Source organism: Panthera leo, chromosome B1 (genome assembly GCF_018350215.1).
Source record: "Panthera leo isolate Ple1 chromosome B1, P.leo_Ple1_pat1.1, whole genome shotgun sequence".
Classification (NCBI taxonomy): domain Eukaryota; kingdom Metazoa; phylum Chordata; class Mammalia; order Carnivora; family Felidae; genus Panthera; species Panthera leo.
In genome coordinates, this window is record NC_056682.1 from 173,848,631 (window position 1) to 173,868,356 (window position 19,726).

The 19,726-nt window shown below is 43.6% G+C and overlaps 1 protein-coding gene and 1 non-coding gene across 2 annotated transcripts in view; one reads left to right on the plus strand and one right to left on the minus strand.

Annotated features, from left to right (window-relative positions):
- Nucleotides 1–19,726, minus strand: part of NWD2 (NACHT and WD repeat domain containing 2) — a 181,199-nt gene that overhangs the window by 154,377 nt on the left and 7,096 nt on the right. The window lies entirely within an intron of this gene.
- On the plus strand, nucleotides 6,777–6,883 carry LOC122218738. Its single transcript, XR_006202071.1, has one exon. It is a non-coding gene; the product is annotated as a U6 spliceosomal RNA (small nuclear RNA).

Below are 19,726 nucleotides of genomic sequence, written 5' to 3' on the forward strand. Positions count from 1 at the left end.
TTTCTGTTTCCTTTATGGTCACATGCATTCTGTAACAATTCATACTCTTTGCTATAGGTCTTTTTCTACCCTGAATTCTACTCATCTTCCAAGTTCCAGCTCAAGTGATGACATTTTTCAAGTCATCAAGCTCTTTTGTATACTTAATTTCTCTGAATTTTTAGCACTTATTTTAATTAACCTGGAGCTGCCTCAAGATATCTCTTCTTTTACCATGTTATTTTCAACTGCATTTAACACACTGACTATACATTTACTATCAGTATTGCACAGTACTAGGTGCCAGGTGGGAGGGGTGGGGTGACGATGAGAAAGACATATGCACTTCCTCTAAGGATTCAGTGTGTTGGTATAACGATCCAGAGTAATGCATGATCAATGTCATGAAAAAGAAGATAGAGGTGGTGTAAGTAACAGCAATATAAATTAAGATATATAAAGTGGGGTTTGAGAAGTAACACCAGGTTGGAGGCTACAGCAAGTATTTTTTTTCCAACACCTTTTTCCTTCTTTCACCTCTTGTGAGAATCTTTTCCCCATTTCCATTCTCCAGCTTCAATAGGTGACCATCTGGACACAGTGATTGGTCTAAAGGCTGAACATGTGACCAAAGCCAAGCCAATCGAAGTCCTTCCCACCCAAGTGTTTTCAAACTCTAGCTGAAGGAGACTGCTTTTTTTTTTTTTCTTTCCTAGTTAAAAGTTGTAAAACTGTGAGACCAAAGTAGCCTGTGGCCACATCTACTTCCACCAAAGTCAGAAGTGCTGGTCTGAGATAATTTGGTAGGCGTGTGGAGAGAAGCAAAAAGCAGCAGCACACAGTCCTAATCATGTTCAAGCTCCTGACTGTTACAAACTGAATACCTGTGTCCCCCGAAATCCATGTTAAAATCCTAATCCCTAAATGTGCTGGAGGTAGGGTCTCTGTGAGGTAATCATGAAGTCAAGAAGGTGGAACCCATATTGGGATTAGGGCTCTTCTAAGAAGGGAAAGGGAGACCACAGCCCTCTTTCCCAGCCATGTGAGGACAGAATGAGAAGGCATCCTTCTGCAAGCCAAGATGAGGGCTCTCACTAAAAACTGAATGTGGGGCGCCTGGGTGGCTCAGTCGGTTAAGTGTCTGACTTCAGCTCAGGTCACGATCTCACACTCCGTGAGTTCGAGCCCCGCGTCGGGCTCTGCGCTGATGGCTCAGAGCCTGGAGCCTGCTTCCGATTCTGTGTCTCCCTCTCTCTCTGCCCCTCCCCCGTTCATGCTCTGTCTCTGTCTCAAAAATAAATAAACATTAAAAAAATTTTTTAAAAAAATAAAAACTGAATGTACTGGCACATTGATCTTGGATTTCCCAGCCTCCAGAACTTTGAGAAATGAATGTTTGTTGGTTTAAACCACCCACGCCTATGGTATTCTGTTGCAGCTGCCCAAACTAAGACACCGATCCTACCTATTTCTGAGGTCAGATCCACCCCTGACTTGCCCCTACACCATTAAATTGCTGGCATTAATACAACTCCAGTTCTGGCTTAAATTAGTTTGAGATAGGCTTCTGTCCCCTGCAGACAAAGTGTGCTGGCTAACCTGGGAAAGTCACAAGTACTGAAGGGAGAACAGTGCATTCAAGACCACTCTTGAAGGATGGGTAGGACTCCAAAAGGTGAACAAGAGACAGGAGGATTCACAAACAAAGGCAGAGAGGAGAGAAAGGGCAGGGCTGTGGCCAGAAACAACGCACTTAGGGAGTTTGGTGGGAAATGAAGCTGAAGGCAAAGACTGTTATTATAGCATCTTCAAATCTTGGCCGCAAGGGTGGTTTTTTGGTGGCTTAAAGTTGTGGTAGGCTAAGTAAGTAAGGCCCCTCCCCCAGAACATTCAGATTTTAATCCCTAGAACCTGTAACCATTACCTGACATGACAAAGGGGACTTTGCAGGTGTGAATAAACGCAAGAACTTGAAATGGGGAGATTATTTTGGGTTATCTGAGAGGACCCAATAATCACAAGTGTCCTTATAAGAGGCGGACAGAAAGGTCTGGTGAGAGGAGGAAGTGTGACCATAAAAACAGAGTCAGAGGCAGAGGTGTGACAATGGGAGCAGAGGTCAGAAACAGAGACCTGAAGGTGCTACACTACTAGCTTTGAAGCTGGAAGGGGCCACGAGGCAACAAATACAGGCAGACTCCAGAAGCTGGAAAAGACAAGGAAACAGACTCTCCCCTACAACTTCTAAAAAGAATGCAGACCTTGTCAACACCTTGACTTTAGCCCAGAAAGTCTGAGTTCAGATTTCTGATCTCCAGAACTTTAAGATAATATATTTGTATCGTTATAAGCCACTAAATTTGTAGTAACCTGTTAAGAAAGCAACAGAAAATGAATTCCAATCTTTTATGTTTGTTAGATACTTTCTAACTTCAGATGTCAGTGTCAGTAACTACACTGTAAGCTCCTGGATATAAATCCCATGTCACATACTTCTGTGTGTCTTTACACAGAGACTGTTCAGAGCTGGGTCAATTAAATCTCAGGAGTTTGTATAATTCACAGCAGCTGACCCTGTTTGAACTATAGCATTTGATAATCTGGATCTTGAGGACTTACTCTCTTTTTTAAAATATTTATTTTGAGAGAGAGAGGATGCATGTGTGTGCCGGAGGGGGAGGGGGAGGGGGGGAGAGGGAGAGGGGGGAGAGGGAGAGGGGGGAGAGGGAGAGGGGGGAGAGGGAGAGGGAGAAGGAATCTCAAGCAGGCTGTGTTGTTAGCACAGAACTTGATGTATGGTTCAATCTCACAAACCAGGAGCACATGACCTGAGCTGAAATCAAGAGACACCTAGCTGACTGAGCCACCCAGGCACCCCGTTACTCTCCTTTTGAAAAAGAATTATTCAATACTTGACTATCACAAAGTATTCCTTTTTTTTTTTTTTCCTTCCACAGCTCCACTTTTTTTGGAAGGTAGAAAAGCTTACAATCAAGTCACGGAAGAGGCTGGACTGGGCTTGAGAGGTAATAACTTGCTTGGATCGGATTTTAATATTCTTGAAATGTGTATTATTTTGAGTATTTAATGGCAGGGAGACCTATTTTGAGATTCATTCTACCCTACAGATTCTGCAGTAAACACTCCTGCATATTTTGATAGTATAATTCTTATGGCAGAAATATTGTGCCCAAAACAAATGTATTTTTTTTTAACTCTTGATGATTGAAAGATGGTATTAGAGGACTATAGTATTTTAAAATATACTATACACATCTAGGGGTGCCTGAGTAGCTCAGTTGGTTAAGTGTCCAACTCCTGATTTTGGTTTAGGTCACAATCTCACGGTTCATGGGATCAAGCCCTGCATCAGGCTCTGTGCTGACAGCATGGAGTCTGCTTGGGATCCTCTCACCCTCCCCCACTTCCCCTATCTCCGCACGATCCCCCACTCACACTTTCTCTCTGAAGATAAACAAACATTAAAAAAAAGATATACTATACACATCTAAATGTGATTCGTCTTTAGAACTTAAACGGGAATTAAACATTTTTATGTGTGCATAGAATATAGATGCATCAATGATACAGGGCTAGATCCTGCATATTTTGCTTATTTTATTTCTTATTTAATGAAGTCTCATTTTTCATCTTTTGAACATTTGAAAATGTCTGGTTATATGTTAAGGGTATTTGTTTTCATTTTGTTCTGTTAGGGCAGGGAATTTTAAATGCTACCACCTCACCAGCTTTCAAATATAGACTGAAATACCTGCTTGACATATAGACACGTCCAGATATAAATATATGCAGCCTCCTTGGGCAAAAATCTCCAGAACGCTGAGTTTACTGACTGTACAGCAAAATGACCTATTTAGAGAAAAGGTCAGCTGATTATAAAAAATCAAAATGATGAACAACGCAACTCCAGGATGGGGGAGGATAGAGAAACCTCATTTTACCTAAGGGAGAGAAACGATACAGACCACACATCCACCAAAAGCAAAGCAAACTCTTCTGAAGTTCTGGGAAGATACGAGGTTTATGCCAGCGATTTCACCTTCAGTGAGCCACTCAAATTCTCCATGTCTTCCTATATCATAGGAAGGGGCTGATAAAAAATCATCACCTATCCCATCTGAATTCAGCCAGGCACTAAATTAAAATTGACAGTTATCTGTTAGCTTTGGGAGTGGATAGACAGATTGAAGGAGTCCACGTCTAAAACCTCCCTGGGTCTGTTGGTGTTATTTCCATCAGAAATGAATAGAATGGCCGTTAACTGCCCTGCTGCCATAGTCTGGAATCTCCATCATAATAACGATCGGATACACCCCTAGCACTCTCTTTAATTGCTATCTTGTTTCAGGAATGCTCAGAAAGTGGTTGTTCGTCATCTCACTGTGTACAGGAACTCAGTAAACATTCAGGAATAAAAGCAATTTTTAATTAATTCCGATGATCATCCAAAGCCCTACTGGTAAAATCATTTCTTCTTTTTTTATTTTAAATAATTTAGGGCCCATTCCAGCCTATCATTCAAGGGTCTCAAATATTTTATCTTCACACACCTTGGCACACCTCTGATTTTTTTCCTCTGCTGTATTCTTCCTGAATATTCTCCCCTCCTCCTTCCCTCTCTGCTTTTTCCTCTTTTCCCCTTCTTTCCCACCCCTGATGCCATGCCACCCCCACCACGTACATGTACGTACACACACGTACACACACACACACACACACACACACACTCATTCTACTTCCGTTCTGAATTATCAAACCAACAACTAGCATTAGTGTGTCCACTACACCAGGCACAGTGCTAAGTGATTTCCATACATTATCTCATTAAACCTCACAGGAACTTTAAGTCAAATGCTATTTTCAGCCCGGTTCAGTGATGAGGAAACCAATGCTCGGGAAGGTTGAGGAGGAAGACGCACTGCCACAAAGTGGCGGAGCCCAGATACCAGACCTAGTGCTTTCGGATTCCAGAATCTGAAGCCACACAATTCTCTGTCATGGTTAACATCTTGAAATTTTCACAACCCGCGCTGCCTCAGCCTCCAAACCAGACTGGAGAAGGGAAAGAGGCAGACAGCTCCAGCCATGCAGGATTTCTCTAATGAATGAATCCACGAATGAGACTCTTGGTCACCTTGGGGATCTGCTATGAAACATGTGGCTTATGTGTTCTCCTTTGTGGACTGTTCCGTTTTCTGGCCTCAGGTATAGGTCTAGTAGATACAAAACGCCCTGGGATCCTAGTAGCTGTGAAAGCTGCACCATGTAGCCCCTGGTTGTCCCTGATGGGGGTCACATCACAGCTGCTGCTGCTGGGCTGCCCGAGGCCCTAGGCGACACTCACTCAGGCCTCTAATGTTGACGGCCATCACTCTCATGGCTGCTACTGCCCTCACCGAGGCCGACGTGGTAGTGTTGATGGTCCTTGCCCCATCAACTTTATCATGGGCTCCTGAATGACTTCCCTGGTTTCTACTCTCAAAGAATTTTCAACAGGGTTCCTCAGGGCTTTAGTTCAAACACATGGCAGGGATCCACCTGAAGATATACCGAGAAGCAAAGCAGCCTGGGACGCTTTCCAGCACCCAGAGACTAAGACGGACCCCACCCTCTGCCACCTCACAGAGGACTTCCGATCTGCCCAGGTCACATGTGAGGAGGTGGCTTCTTCTTTTAAGAGTCTTATTCCCATGGTTTAGGGCACTCTGTCACCTGCTAACTCAAAAGATCCAGTAACTGTGTCTCTTATCCCCTTCTCTTTTAATTCCTAGAAGCCAGAGTAGGCAGGGGATGAAAGTTAGGTTCCACATCTTTTTACTCTAATAGGATGCTGAAGGAACTGCCGAATGAAAAACAAACAAGTACAGATCAGATTTGTAACAAATGTGCCTTGAAATTTTCTTACACTCACTTTTAAAAATAACCCGAGTCAATAATAAATGTACTCCCCCCCCAAATAGACAGTAATCCTTATCTTTTATGGATAAAGTTGGTTTCTGGAGCTAAGCCTAGAAATTATGCTAAAAGAACATGGTGGCCCCATGTGATCTGGCCTCCCTAAGTTCCCTCCAAAGACTGATGTTCAACAGAGATGCACTAAGCACAGCTTACTGGTTGCTTATAGATGGCATCTGTCCTGGTTGGTTGGTACCTGCCAATATGGGGGTACACACTTTTGTGAAAACTGCACTGCCTCCATCTATTCCCCACCACACTGATCTTGCTGCTCCTTGGGTCTCCAAAGGCATGCCTTGCCACAGGACCTTTGCACTTACTGCTTCCTCCTTCTACTTACTGCTTCCTCCTTCCACTTCTTGGCAGAAGTGCTTGGCTCCCTTCCACCATTCATGTTTCCGTTCAAATATCATCTCTTCAGACAGACTTTCTCTGACCACTCATTACTGGGAGACAGTCCCTGCCCAAATGCTTCCTCTTTATCTCACTCTACTTTTCCTCATAATACATACCATCACCTCCATAAACTTTACAAACAAATGTATTTGCCTTTTTATGTCATGGTCCCTCCATCTAAATGTGACAACCACAAGGGGTAGGGGTAATGTGTAGTTATTTAGCATTGCTAAATTCTATCCTCAAGGCTTAGAAGGGTGGCTTGTATGCAGAAAGCCATCAACAAACACTTGTTAAATGACTATTGTGACTCTGATTAAAAATGGGGTCTGAGAGTAAAAGGAAGAAGGCATGCCGATTCTTGTGGCTCTAAACTTCCTTCTGGTGATAATTCTATGAAAGCACTTTTTAAAACGTTTATAATAGTGCTGGCTTTGGCACCACATATACTAAAATTGGAATGATACAGAGAAGATTAGCATGGCCCCTGCACAAGGATGACATGCAAATTCGTGAAGCGTTCCATATTTTTGAGAAACTTAACAGAAGACCCTGGGGGAGGGGAAGAAAAAAAAAGGTTAGAGAAGGAGGGAGCCAAAAAAAATAAGAGGCTCTTAAAAACTGAGAATAAACTGAGGGTTGATGGAGGTGGGGTGGAGGGGAAAGCGGGCGATGGGCATTGAGGAGGGCACCTGTTAGGATGAGCACTGGGTGTTGTATGGAAACCAATTTGACAATAAATCTCATATTAAAAAAAATAAAACGTTTATAATAGCTATGGCCTCGTAAGATGTCAACCTTGATAGGCAGCTGGAAATAAACATTCTGGCTTAATACAAACAGAATATAAATGCTTCCTAATTGTGTCATCATGGGACACATCTTCCTTCTCCTACTGAGTGGGCAACAAAGGTACCATGGTGGATGAGTTGTTTTTGTTTTTTTTTTTTTTTTGAATGACTGCCAGCTAGTTGAGCCAGGCTTGATGTCACTTCTTTACCCGCTGAGGTGTCAGCAACTCCCAGGTAAACAGATAATGGAGCTAATAATGGTAACAATCCTAGTTAACATTCAATGAAAGCTTATGAGGTTCCAGGCATGTGATAAGCATTTCACAAGCTTTACCTCATTTGAGCCTCATAAAAATCCCAGCATATTTTCAATTTTAGAGATAGGCAAATCTAGGATTAGAGGAACGGACTGCTTTAAGGTCACGGAGTCGGAAAACGGCAGTCAGAAAATGGCACACCGCAAGTGCTCCAACCCAAGTGTTTCCGACTCCCGATTCCGACCCCTTACCCTCTATTACTAGCCCCGGTAAGCGTTGTGTGCTGTACGTGTACACACAATGCATTCCACCACAAAATTCAGGGTAGAGAGCCAATCCCTTCCACCCAGGAGTTCACACACAACCATCTGACCCCAAAGCCCAATGATTTTATCATCCTAAAGTCTCATCTGTTAGCCTAAGGAAGGGGCCCTTTCTGCGTATTTCATCCTGCTCATGCTCCCCATCTTCCTACTGAAACTTTGGTCAGAGTTCCTAAATCCCGCCCATGTCGTCCACTGACTTGTGCCCTTTGTTTTACTTTCCACATTCAAATCAACAGGGCACATTCATGCAGTAGGTTCAGAAGGAGAACAGGCACTATTATCCCTCTTGTTCAGGAGATGGAATGGACATGGTCACCGAGTCAGGAAAAAGGGCTGTTAGACCCCACACTCCCTCTCCTTGCACAGAAATAAAACAAGACGGAATTGCCGGGGAGTTTCAAAGAAGTGGGATAATGTAATACTGGAGCTGGAAGATGTCCCAGAAGGTCCTGTTTCTCAGCCACTTCATTCTGCAGATGAGGCAAGTGTCCCAGAGAGGATGCCCAAGGTCACAGAGCTATACCGTCCAAACCAGACATTTCAGTCCCTGTTCTGCCCCCCACCCCTTACCACCTCGCAATGTCTCCAGGACAAGAACATTCTCCCATATGCACACACAAGGCCATCAGAAGGCGAGGAGAAGGTCTCTGGTGAAAACACAGCTCTCCAACTTCTAAAGGGCTGTTACGCAAGCCTGATGGCACATGATTTAAATGGAACATAAAATGAAATTTGCCATAAAAAGGATGTTTCAGAAAGCGGCAAGGTGCCTAACTGGTCCTCAAAGACACAATGTCGCTAGCCCATACCACTGGCACTATTGCCTTCTCACTGTTCTTGTGAGAAATGCACGGGCACGTAAAGCTGCACGGCCACAGTCCGGGTTCACGACGGACCTCTCTTTACCTCACCCCCAGTCCCTGATCTCCCGGTGGGAAGGCACCCGTCTCCCCCTACTTCCTCCTCAGTGGCTACAGCAGGAGATGGGGAGCTATATGCGTGGAATGTGGCTTACTGGGAACTTGGGCCTCAGGGCTTGGGGACGCTAGGGCTGGGCCTCCATGGCCAGCCCAGTGGGCACCTAGCTGGCCTGTGGGTGAGGCCCTATCAGCCCTGGGGTGAAGGAGTAGGGGAGCCATACAGGCATGAGGAGTTTGGGTATAGTGACGGAGGGTTACTTCACGGAGGAGGGACTGGAGACAACAGGGACAGAACCACCACAGGAGGTATGGGATTTGGGAACCAAAGGTGGTCCTGGCAACAGCCGGACCTGCAGAAACACCCAGCATGGCCGGGGCATGAGGAAGACTGCCCCCACCTCACTGCCCTCTCCACTTCCATTTCTCTTCAGGGGTCTTTAAATTCAACAAGCATTTCTTGAGTACATACTATGTGAGCACTACTGTTAACACAGTTACTTAAGAGTCAGTTTCTAACTCATGTATTTGAAAGAGTTTTTTTTTTTTGTTTTTTTTTTTAAAAAGGATGATTCTTTGTTTCTGCATCGGGCTCACTGTTTATATACTACAACAGAATTTAATGCTCAGAACTCCAGAAAAGAGACAATGGAGGGGTTTTGTTTCTGTAGAAAGGAAGACCGGGCGGCAATGCAAGCTGGTGCAGCCACTCTGGAAAACAGTATGAAGGTTCCTCATAAAACTAAAAACAGAACTACCCTACGACCCAGCAATTGCACTACTAGGTATTTATCCAAGGGATACAGGTGTGCTGTTTTGAAGGGATACATGCACCCCCATGTTTATAGCAGCACTATTGACAATAGCCAAAATATGGAAAGAGCCCAAATGTCCCTTGATGGATGAATGGATAAAGAAGATGTGGTATGTATGTATATATATGTATATACGTATATATATATATATGTATATACATATATATACACACACATATACATATATATACATATATATATATACACACACACATATACATATATATACATATATATATATATACACACACATATACATATATATGTATATGTATACACACACACACACACACACAATGGAGTATTACTCGGCAATCAAAAAGAATGAAATCTTGCCATTTGCAACTATGTGGATGGAACTGGAGGGTATTATGCTAAGTGAAATTAGTCAGAGAAAGACAATCATAGGACTTCACTCACATGAGGACTTTAAGAGACAAAACAGATGAACATAAGGGAAGGGAAAAGAAAATAATATAAAAACAGGGAGGGGGACAAAACAGAAGAGACTCATAAATATGGAGAACAAACTGAGGGTTGCTGGAGGGGTTGTGGGAGGGGGGATGGGCCAAATGGGTAAGGGGCACAAAGGAATCTACTCCTGAAATCATTGTTGCACTATATGCTAACTAATTTGGATGTGAATTTAAAAAAATAAAAAATAAAACAAGTTAAAAAAAAGGAAGGAAGATGGGGACTCATGGTTCTAGAAACCGCCTCAGGTCACAGCGCTGGTAGATAGTGGGCAGTACTGAATCGAGAACTCTGGGGTTATGATTCCTGGATGCCCGGACTCACATGAAACTCACAACCTACCAGTTTGCACGGCCATCCCCCTGGCAGACGCAGGTGCTGGCAGAGAGAAATCTGCATACCCATGTGAGGTCAGCTTATACACCCACCTGCTTACATACCCGCTGGGGCTGCCCCCCAGAGCAGAGGTCTGCTTTGATACTGCTCATGGGATTTGCAAAAGTGAAACCTGTTTTTTCCTCCCTGACAAGGTTGACACAGACTAATTTCTGAAAGGATAAAAAGAAGGAAAAACAAAACATTACACAGCAAGTACTGAATCCAAAAAAAAAAAAAAGAGTTTCAAATAGATTTTTACAATCTCAGTAAAAGAATGAAAGCACTTGGCTAAGCCCTAAATTTTGTTTTCTTCAGATAATCCTATGGGGCACATAAAGGGTGGCAGGCTCCTAGCCTTCCTCCACCAAGCAGTCTGGCTCCCCTGTCCCGAGAGGGACCAGATTAAATAGCTAGCCCTTTTCTAGTATAACCCATCTCCAAACTTGAGAAACAAAACTATTTTGGTTTCAAGACTTCTAGATTCTGGAGCCTTCTCCTTCATTTCATTCTAGTCTGAAATCTGCAGAGCAGAATCAACAAAGAAATGAATGATAAGCACTCTCCAGATTGAAGTTAGCATCCGCCTGTCCCTGGACCTTGCACTGACTCAGTCAAGAGACCCATCTCCTCCCTCCCCTTCCCATCTCCTCTCTCCCCTCCTCCACCCCAAACACCAACACACAGGAATATCTAGATCATTTGCTTAGTATAACGGGGGCTTACAATGACCATTACACGCATACAATAAGAATTATCAGCTGATGTGGGGCCCCTGGGTGGCTCAGTGATTTAAGTGTCTGACTCTGGCTTGGGTCACGATCTCATGGTTCATGGGTCTGAGCCCCATGTATGGCTCTGTGCTGACAGCTCAGAGCCTGGAGCCTGCTTTGGATTCTGTCTCCCTCTCTCTCTCTGCCCCTCCCACCACTCTCATTCTCTCTCTCTCAAAAATAAAAAAATAAACATTAAAAAAAATTTTTTTTAAGAATTATCAACTGACGTAACCATGGGGTCATTCTACCATAATGGCCACACAGAATGAAATAGTTTTCAAACATATGTTAGGTCTGTATTGAAATCCTCCCTAAAGAGGGATGTTCCTTTTTGTGAAGAGTGGTCCTTCTCACATGAATGTGGGCACCAAATACGCTTTGAACATTGTAGCAAACTGCACATCAAGGTCTAAAAGATTAACAGAGGTTAGAAAAAAGACAAGACTTTATGTAGATTAAAGCAACATTAAAAGGATTCTTTATGTGTGAAAGAAATTATGGTTTTTAGTTTAAGATTATAGCACACCCTACATTAAAAGGTGGAAGTGCTATCTTTTTATTCTTTCTGAATGTCATTTTATTGAAATCTGCTTGTTATCCATGGCTTTAAAAAGAGAGTTGGGGCTAATTTTTAAAAGCAGGTTTTAAGTAGATCTGCTCTATTATTTAGAGATGGAACTTAGTAATTTAATACCTTGTAATTTGGGCTGAATTCATATTTATGTGTTAAAACCATCATTTAAAAATGGTGTTTTTATGTAGTTGCCTCTAGCTAAAAGCATACGTGATTACATGGGTGGCATACTGGGAAAAGGGACCATTTCATGCTGCAATTTACAAAAAAGTAAGTTACTCAAGCAACTGTCATTCCTTTGAAACCTTTATCCCTCGTTCTTTTCTCTAATCTCCTAGGGCTTTTAGCAAATTCGGATCTAGAACTTTTGAGTCCTTGATATCTTTCAGGCATTGTGTTAGGTGCTTGCGTATTTCACTTCTTTCCCACAATGATCTTGCCAGGTAGTTATTGTGACCAACCTTCAGAAGGGAGAATGAAGTCTGAGGAAACTAAATACACAAATTTACAACAAATCTTGGGATTCAAAACCAACTGTAACCTCCAAGTTCTTTCATCTTACCCAGTACGTACTATAATGCATTTATTTTATTTTACTAATTTCTCTATTGCTGCAAAACATATCAAAATCACTGGCTTAAGACAACATTCATCTTCCCCTTACATCTGCAATTTCAGCAGGGTTCAGCAAGGAAGGCTGCCGTTTGCCTCACATGGCTTCAGCTGAACTGGGAAAGCTCAGTGCCTGTGGGCGGAGATGCACTTTCAAGGGGGCGCATTTTCCTTGACCGCAAGGTGGCTGATTTCCAGAAGCCTGGGCCCAGAAACTGGTGCGGTGCCATTTGTTCCATATTCTATTGGCCAAAACCAGTTGGGAGAGCCCAGATTCAAGGAGAAAAGTCATAGATTCTACCTCTCAGTGGGATGCATGCCAAAAAAAAAAAAAAATTGGGGGCCGTGTAACAAAACCCCCACACCTTCTAAGACTTCAGGTTCAATGGTGATTTTGTTAAATTGTGAGACTCCTCTTTTATGAATGCTTTCATCCTGCATGACTTTGCAGATGAATGCCCCCAAAGGCAACTCCTCCAAGGTGGGAAGGTCTGGGTCTTTTCCCTTTTTTTTTTTTTTTTTTTTTACATATTCTCTCTATGTAGATTATTCAGGCTTCTGAATAGGGACCCTAGGCTTAAAAGGGAACTTTAATTTTCACATCTTCTTTTTAGTGTTCTTAGATTTTCTTTTTTCCTTTAATATGTAATATCTTTGATTAACTCTGTTGCTTTTTAATCACTGACCTCAGTAGTTTCTGAATTCTATTTTAATTCCAGAATTTTCTAGAACACTGTCAACCGAGCACGGTCTTCTGCTTGAAGCTACACCCTTTGCTTAGCAACTAACGAGCATGCAGGTCCTACCACATGCAAGTAGGTTTTCAGTCTCTTTTACAGCTAACACATTTTTCCTCCTTTAAAAAGTGGTGATTCTACCAGTTCTGTCACTTGGGCAAGAACATTTCTCACCGGTTATTTCTTGGGCATTTTTTTTTCCTATTTCACTCTGGCTTGTTCTCCTTGCTTTGGCCAAATGAACCAAAACTAAACCCTTCTGTTTGTTGCTTACCCCTTCCCCACTCAGGGTTCACAGTTGCAAATTCACTGCACAAAGAAGGATACACCCCATTTCTTACCCACAGGAGACATTACTAATCAATCCCTGAGCATGGGATGTGGCCCCAACGCATTTGTGGCTGCAAAACATTTCAGTCAACCACTAATGATTATAGCAATGAGAATAGCTTGCCTTCCAGGGTATATACTATTCTGTGTCTCTGTAATGCTTCGTCATCTTCAACTAGGCCAATCAAGTCTTTCTAATCTCTCAGTGCTCTGAATTCCTTGTTTGTATTGAATAAGGCTTCCTGCTGCCCAGCCCCAGCATGTACTCTGTGAAATATCCAGAACCACACTTCCTGCCACCTGCAGTGCTGTCTATTCTCAGCCAGGAAATGTTTCCTATTACTTTCCTAGTTCCTGTTTTCCCAACTCTCCTGAGACTCAGGGTCAGATCACTCAGACAGCAGCTGCGGCCCTGGCCTTGGATTTCAGTCCTGACAGCAGCCGGCACCTTTCTCAGGACCTGGGTCCCACCTAAAGATGAGGGGCTGGGATCCTGCCTTGATTTTGCCAGATGCTTCTTACTATCCCCTCTGTCTTCCCCAGAGTCCCTATCTTGTGCCCGAACCCCTCCAATTATTATCCGAGTAAACTCTGAAGTTATTCTGACACTCAAGGAAATGAAACAAATTTCAACATATATGTGCTCACTATGCCTCTTTGGTAACAAATGCTTTCTCTTCAAAAACAGTGCCTTTCTCTTGGATCTAGACTTACTCTCATCACCTACAACTGACCCAGTTCCCCACTGGCCACTCCTCTACAGCAGAGAGGTCCATTTCTTAGATTTGACACATCCTGGTCTTTCCCTTTTGACTAAATTTGATGAGCTCATGCCTGACTGCGATATCAGACACCACGGGTTGATCCCAATTTTTCCAAGTGCCCTTTGTGTGAAATACCTCACAAGCATGGTGTTTTGTTTGTTTATTTGGGGGGGGGGGAGAGAGAGAGAGAGAGTGTGTGTGTAAGGGGGAGGGACAGAGAGACAGAGACAGAGACAGAGACAGAGAGAGAGAGAGAGAGAGAGAGAGAGAATGCCAAGCAGGCTCCATGCCATCAGCACAGAGCCCGACAAGTAGCTTGAACCCATGAACCATGAGATCATGACCTGAGCTGAAACCAAGAGTCGAGTCGGACACTTAACCTACTGAGCCATCAGGGCGCCCTAAGCACAGTATACTTTTGGTAGTTATGCCTGTATTGCCTCCTAGCTGCAGGAGTCTCAAGAATGAAGACAGTATGTATCTCTTACTTCCTCTGTAACTCTCCACACCAACCAGTTAGGAGTTTGGCTGTACACAATGGGTATCTAATAAATACTGCAGGTGACACTTAGAATAAACTCTGAAGGAAATCTATTCAGTGGCAAGAATCTGACACTATCCATAATGGATCAGATTAAACTTTATGAAAGATAGCTTTTTAATTTTGTGGTTTCATTTCTGAGTTAGATTCTGTAATCACTCTTGGAATAAGACACCTGACATCTGGGCTTTGCTCTTTGTTTTGATTGTACTCATGTCAAAGCCTAGCAAATATTTTGGATTGAAAATGAGATTTCAAGGAAGCATTTCATTAGAAGTGGGTATTATTCTCTTAGAAACTACAGCTTTGGATGCCATTCAATCTCTTTATTAACTTTCTATCACGTATCCTTTTCCTAATTATACATTAGCCTACTTACTTTAATTTGCAGAAGGAATCCTGTTTGATTTCAGTAAAAAATATGAAAGATAAAGCTTTGAAACAGCAACAGGAAGGAATCGGTCTTTAAGTTAGTAGCACCAGACTTTCTTTTAGATTGTCCATAACTCAGCATATACATATACTTTTGAACCACCTCCTAGGGGTTTTACATTGATTTAAATCACATGACCAGTAAGGGCAAAACATGTAAGAATTTTTTTGAGTTGCAAAGAACTCTAAGCCTTTATCAAACCCAATTACCCTGTAGATGAATTCCTGTCACACTACAGGAACTGTATCATTTGCCATTTTAAAAGGTGTTTGTGAGTTTGTTTGTTTGGTTTTTTTTTTTTTTTTGGTTGTCTATTGCTGCCTATCAATCTACCCCAAAATGTAGTGGTTTCTAGAGAGATGAAGTGACTTACCCCAAGGCCACCTGGACCACTTGAAGCACTTACCTTATGAAAGTATCTGATACAGACAGCTGATATAGTTACTGCTATTACATACAAAGCATGTCATACCTTATAGCTTAGCATCATGTGTTAGATACCGGCCGGGATAGAATTTGGGCTATTTCAAACTAGACATCCGATATAAGTGATCCTGTGTACAAATGTTAAAACTGAAAGAGGTAAGTATCTGGGTTAGGGGAGAAGCCCTTCTTCCCCTAACTGGAGGCTTCTTCTGGAGCATGGGACTCCTGGGTTCCTTTTACCTCCTTCCTTACTTCCCGGAACAGGGGTGGGAAGGTTTAAGGGGTGACTCATTTGACTGAAAATGTGGGAAAAAATAAACCAGGCAAGCTCAGTCCACCCGCTCACTCCTTCCCCCAGGAATTGACCTGTCCACACAGAGGTCATGCTCTCTTCTCCAGGCTCAGTGTTTTGTGGGGCAGACCCTCCGGTGCCAGTGTGTGGGTAGAAGAATGTCTAATTCTGGAGTTTAGTATCAAGAAGCACAAAAGCATTCTCCGTTATTACCTTTTCAGTAACAATGGTGGTATTTTAATCTATTTGCAGGCTCCGTTTTTCTCAGTTTAGAATTTGGAAGGTTCTACAAGGGCACTGTGCACGGAGTCCCCATCAGTGCTCAACAACTCACTGATCAGCACAACTGTTAACACCTGTCGGGCACGTGCTACGTGCCAGGCCACCAGTTTACTCACTTTGCAAGCATTTACTCACTTAACCTAATTAGGACAACAACAGGCCAAAGAAACTTCACAATACAACTGGGGTTTTGGTAGCTTTTGAAGTTGGCCACCATTAACTCCTACCCCTCCCCCCACCACGTGCATCTACCTCTGCTCATCTGAGAGAGAGGGTCTATTTCCTCTCCCTCTGAATTTAGGCTAGCCTAGGACTTGCATGGACAGAACACAGTGAAAATGACATCCTGGGACTTCCAGGGCCTTAAGAGGCCTGGTGGCTGCCATTTCCCTTCTCTCGGGTAGCCAATCCCCTACAATGAATCCTGGGCTAGACCTCCGAGTGAGGAGAAAGGCTGGAGAGCAAGCCCTCGTGGAGGAGCACTGAGGAGCCAGGCACAGAAGTGAGGCCTTCCTGGACCTTCCACAGCCCAGTTCCACCCAGGCTTAGCTGAGTGCAGTCAAGTGAGTGACTCCAGCCAACGCTCGGCAGAAGGTACCTACCTGTCTTCTTCAGGCCAAGCCCTACCTGGATTCCCCGGCAGGCACAGAACTGTGGGAAACCATAAATCATTGTTTAAGTCACTAAATTTCAGCGTGGGCATCATGATACATGGCAGCAGACAACTGAAAAAAATAAAACGCATATATACACACACCCTTTAAAACAGTAAGTGGTGTCATTGCTATGGCGTGACAAGAATCTTAAAAGAGCTGTAGATGATTGACTAAACCATAAAGTCACAATGTCTTTGTAGCCGGCCCTATATACTCTAAGTAGCACTCTTTTAAGTGGCTTTCTAAATGGGCCACCTTTAAGGGACAAACCATAGTTATGACCTCAAGACATCAGCTCCACTCTCTTGTTGAAAGGGATAAAAGTTCTTCATTGAATAATAATCTCTTTCTATTCCCTCCAGAGAGCTCATCATCGCTTTGCCTCGTATTTGATTACCATGTAGGATAGTGTTTACACCCTGGCTCCGTTGGCTCCTCTGGGGAGCCCTCCCAACCCTCATTCTGAGCTCTAGGCTGGCTTACTCCTCCTCAGCGTCTCTCTACTGCTCTGCTCATATCTTTAGCACGGTGCTCATCGCATATATTATTTACATAAACTGCATGAGAACAGAGACCTGCCTGTTTTGTTACTGCTGTATTCTAGGCACCAGAACAGCCCTCCATGTGGAGTAAGTATTCCATGAATGTCTCCTGGTTGAATAAGTCAATGCGCCTGCTTCCCCCCGGACTAGACCCTGCGTGTTGGTGGTGAGTGTCCATCACCGCTTCCTTTATTTATTTATTTTTTTTTTTAATTTTTTTTTTCAACGTTTTTATTTATTTTTGAGACAGAGAGAGACAGAGCATGAACGGGGGAGGGGCAGAGAAAGAGGGAGACACAGAATTGGAAACAGGCTCCAGGCTCCGAGCCATCAGCCCAGAGCCTGACGTGGGGCTCGAACTCACAGACCGCGAGATCGTGACCTGGCTGAAGTCGGACGCTTAACCGACTGCGCCACCCAGGCGCCCCACCGCTTCCTTTAATTCTCTCTCTTGTGCTGGAAGCGCCTAGACTTACTCACCGCGAGGGTCCAAGTGCAATTCTGACTCTGCCAGGGAGCGGGGCGGGGGGGGGGTCGGGGGGGGGGGGGGGCGCGCCTGCATGAGATATGGAGGACAAGGGAACAGGATAAGTTCTTCTGCCTTGAGTTGTGGCGGCTGATACGAGGTTTCAGCAGATGGGCGTGTTTGTACAAACTGGCCAGCTACACGGCTCGCAGCTAGGACAACTGGCAGTGGCTTCTACGGTTTCCTGCCCTCTAGGTGATGGCTTTTGGAAACTGCCTAGCAGTATCCCTTTCACTCCTCAGACTCTTAACAATGACTTTTGGGACTGCTGAGTTCCCTGAAGTATCTGGAGTGCTTCTTGTTTTCCTGTGGAATTCTAACTGATATGCTTCCATAGACTCCATTTCTATAAGGAGGGGAGGGTTTATCCTTCCATACCCAGGCCTGCACAGGATCTGGATCACAGTGGAAACTAATAGTGATAAAGAGAATAAGGGTGACCATGGCAAACATTTATTTCATGTTTACTATGGGCCCAGCCCTGTTGTAAGTTATTTATTCAGTAACCCTGCAAGGCAGGCACTATTACTGTCCTCTTTCTACAGATTAGGAAACTGAGAACAAAGTAGTTAAGCAACGTGCTTAAGAATCACAGCATTAAAAGGTGGACCGTGGAGGCAAGTCTGGGCAGTCCGGCTCTCTGGTCTTGTACCTGCATCTAACATCTTCCCCTGTCTGAATGATACTTGCTCCAGGACATGAAGATACAACCACTAGAAGTTGAGAATGCGGTATAAATGCTCTATGTGCATTTACCATAAAGTAGCAGTTCAGTATGTTCTCCTTTAAGACTATTAACTTTGTGGTTCAAATAGCTGTGTGTATACGTGCGCGCACACACACACACAGGTTTTTTTTGCTGTGATAACTTTTTCTTTTTCTTCTTTTTTTTTTTTTTTTTTTAGCATGTATTCATTTTTGAAAGGCAGAGAGAGACAGAGCACAAATGGGGGAGGGGCAGAGAGAGAGGGAGATGCAGAATCTGAAGCAGGCTCCAGGCTTTGAGCTGTCAGCACAGAGCCTGATGCGGGGCTTGAACTCATGGACCACAAGATCATGACCTGAGCCGAAGTTGGCCGCTTAACCAACTGAGCCACCCAGGCGCCCCTTAACTTTATTTTTTTCTGATTACTCGCAAAAACAATGAAAAAACAGGAAGCCTTAGATGGGGCGCCTGGGTGGCCCAGTTGGTTAAGCGTCTGACTGGCTCAGGTCATGGTCTCATGGTTCATGAGTTCAAGTCCCATGTTGGGATCTGTGCTGACAGCTCAGAGCCTGGAGCCTGCTTCAGATTCTGTGTCTCCCTTTCTCTCTGCCCCTCCCCCACTCTCTCTCTCTCTCTCTCTCTCTCTAAAATAAAAAATAAACATTAAAAAGAAAAAAAGAAAAACCAGGGAGCCTCAGAAATAATTGACATTTCAGGGAAGGTAAGAAGAACCACAGTGAAGAATATTCGTAGCTTTCATTTGAATTTCTTGATGCACATCTTTCTGCCTCTTGCCTGGGAGCACAAGATAAAGTAAAAGTCAAATAAACACTGGTTGCAACAACTGTAGGGAAAATATTTCTCTCTTTACTGTGGCTTCTGCCAGAACGGAGAACAAACGTTTCTACTAAGACCTCAAAAACATGGAAGAGAGAGCACGGGAACATGCAAAGACATACAAAGTCCACGTGGAAATGGACAAAGCAGCTGATCACGAATACTATGGACAAACGTGCACGACTCTCAAAGTCGACCAGTGGATAAATCGGAGCGGGTGTGAAAAGGGACAAAAATAGGTGTTGGAGAAGCTTTTTCTCCAATCCTGATGTCTCCCAACACACATAGGGAGATCCACTAGCAGAGTAGCCCTGGACAGGACCATTACTTACTATTCAGGGCAGAAGTGTCTTAATCAGATGGATGCATTTGGAAGGAAAATCTGA